Source organism: Amia ocellicauda, chromosome 9 (assembly GCF_036373705.1).
Source record: "Amia ocellicauda isolate fAmiCal2 chromosome 9, fAmiCal2.hap1, whole genome shotgun sequence".
Classification (NCBI taxonomy): Eukaryota; Metazoa; Chordata; class Actinopteri; order Amiiformes; family Amiidae; genus Amia; species Amia ocellicauda.
In genome coordinates, this window is record NC_089858.1 from 23,532,840 (window position 1) to 23,535,933 (window position 3,094).

Genomic DNA, 3,094 nt, shown 5'->3' on the forward strand with positions numbered 1-3,094 from the left:
CTCATAGCCTTCTGGTGGAAACATTAAGGATATCTTCAGGTTGGTTTAAAATCAGCAAAATCATATACAGACACAACCACATTTAGGGACTTTATTTCAATTACAGAGGAACCTCATATAAATAACTTTATAAGTGTCAAAGATATAATGTGGCATGTAATTAATATTCAACTTCAGTCAGCTTTATTTAATTGTAAACTGTACATTCAGGCGATGTCCAAAGGTATTAATTTCAAATAATCAATTCATTTTCTAGTCAATTTAGCATTGTACAAGATTCATTATTACAAAACAAAAATATATTTATATAAAAAGACAAACATTTCAAAGAAGATTACATAACAGATATTACAGAAAACAAGTTTCAAAGTGAAATTTTATATAATAATAATAAAATTTGTAAAGAACAATTAAAGCATTGTAGCTAGAGCTTTCTCCAGAAAGCACTGTTCCAGCACAGAACAGTGATTTATCTACCAAGAAATTAAGAAAGTCTGTTCAGACAGTCAAACCATAGGCTTACCATCAAACAGCTATAACCCTCAGAAAAGTGTACACATATATTAGGAAACACTCCTTAGATTCCATGACATATCCTGTCAAACAGTCAAAGTGGGGTGAGGTTTCAACACTAAAATTCAGAAAGCCTATACCCTGAGTTTTCAGAGAAATAAAAACTGTACTATTTTTTTATATATATTTAATATAATATTTAGAATATCTATACATAATGTTTTTAATAGATTATTTTATATATATATATATAATGTTTATTCAAATTAACAGACATATACAAAATATGAACATTCATTCACATTTCACATACTTTTAAATGGGAACACCTCCTTAGACACAACCCAATATAATTAAATAAAAGTATGATGGATAAGACTAACATAATCATTCCATGAGGAATAGCATGTTTGTACAGTTTTGCTTCATAATTGAAACTCTAGGAAGAAGGTCCAATCACCTGAGGAAAAATGTGTCTCTTAGCAGCATAGGATCACAAATTGAAGTATAGCAGTTTGAATACATTGGAAAAATATATTATTTGTGTTATTCAGGTGAGGGGTTGGTCTGCAAAGCAATTACAATTTGAAAATTTGTGGAGTGGAGTTCCCCTTTATAGGCACCCATGAATGAAGAATAATAGAAAGACATTTACAAAGACAGCATTATAATTGTAGAAGGTTTAACATTCCAAAACAGGTTGCTGGTAAATTTTGATTGAATGATCATGGCCCACACATGCTCAATGGAGTCTTCTTAAGGCACCCCTTTCCCAGAGGAAAGTTTATTCTTCTCCCGTTTTTCTACAAAACAAACAACATGAGTCACGTGATACAGATTTGATTTTCCTCACTACTATTACACAAAGCACAGCTGTCTTCTGCTTACAGGGTGCTGAAGTATTTAAGAGGCCATACAACCCCAGTCAAGGTATGGCACAATGGTCACAAAAAATACTATTACAAAATGCACATGCAAAGTAAAGCAAAATAGATTATACCATGACACTGTTCAGCGCCCGTCTCTCACCTGCCAGTAGACTCTGAACCTCATCGCTCTCCACATTCTCCACTGGCTTCAGAATCAACGCAAAGAAGATCGCCAGACCCACAACCTGTCAGACACACAAGTGTTAACTCCTGATGAACACTCAGGCAAACTCAAAGTGCCAGTAAGCACTGAAGCAGAGGGGACACTCTGTCCTTATTTCCCTACATTACCCAGTCACTATTTCACAAGTGCAGAGACCAGCCAATTATTTTATTTCTTTCAAGTACACTTTTTCTTTTACGTACACTTGAAAATGACCGCTGTGTTCACCACACCTTCACATCCTGACCCCTCCATGTACTCTTACCTTAAGTGGTTGCAAAACAAAGATGCTCTGGAAGAGGGACAGCCCCAAAGACATAATCCACTTGAGGGAGGAGTCTTTGCCATAGAAGAAGCCGTAAAGGAGGGTGAAGAAGGTGGAGATGCCGCTGATGGACAATAAGAGGGCCCAGCCTACAAAGACAAACCACCAGGGCAGCCAACAGCTTTTGCTCTTCTTCTTCTTGGCAACAGGCGGGGGGCTAGAGCAGAGACAGAGGGAGGGGAGAGAAGACAATCTCACAGCTGGGAATTAAAAACCTGGTCACTGAAAAATAATTGCAATAAAGATGGTTGATATTATTTGGATAGCTCTGATCTTAATAATGTAGTAAAATGGTAACTGTACTAACATTATTATTATTATTATTATTATTATTATTATTATTATTATTATTATTATTATTATTATTATTATTATTACCACAAAATACATAGTCTAAACTTTACCACAGTCATTGTTATAGTGGACCACGTTCAGAAAGGCTCCGAGGCAGTCACTAATGGATTCTGCAGGTTGTCTGTACCTCTGAGGCTTCTGCTTGGAGCAAATAACCTCCACCTGCTTCAGCATCTGTGCAATGGTGTGCTGGACCTGCTTGTAGTCAGCACTGCTGGGGAAAGCATTCTCCCCAACACTTCCCAGGGACTCGGAAAGGTGGCTCAGACTGCAGAACACAAACTGGCTGCAGTAGATCCAGTGAGGATCAGTGTTATTCTCATCTGTCAATGACAGGAAAGGTACAGGTTAGAAAAGGCATCCACATCATCCCAGGAATCTTGGTGAAATAAAAGCCGATTTAACTGTAGGTACTCAAACACGTGTATGCCAAAACAAACTATGGCAAGTAAACACACAGCGAAATCTCATTCTGAAATACACATGAACCACAAGACAGCATGCAATTGTGGAAATACATCACAGTTGTGGTCCTTCTGTGTTTCAGGCTGTTGTGTGGCAGCTGTTTTCTACCTTGCATTTGCATAATCACTCCATTCACGAGTTCCAAGGCAGGGATGAGGTCAGATGGAAGCTCTAGCTTTTTGTCCAGAGCTGGCACCTTGTTTGTTGCATGTTTACTGAGGCAAGTAACCAGATCCTCAGTATCCTGGGCAAGGAGAAAGGAAACATGATCATCAATTAGACCTTTACCAAAATATTCAACTAAACTGAATATGGAACCAAACCAATTGTGAAATGACAATACAC

General features: G+C 37.4%; 1 long non-coding RNA gene across 1 annotated transcript; it reads right to left on the reverse strand.

Moving 5' to 3' along the window:
* Positions 1–758: 758 nt before the first annotated feature.
* On the reverse strand, positions 759–2,083 carry LOC136758258 (uncharacterized). Its single transcript, XR_010819937.1, has 3 exons — positions 1,871–2,083; positions 1,543–1,627; positions 759–1,316 (listed from the first exon to the last, which is right to left on the reverse strand). It is a non-coding gene; the product is annotated as an uncharacterized LOC136758258 (long non-coding RNA).
* Between the last annotated feature and the right edge of the window lie 1,011 nt (positions 2,084–3,094).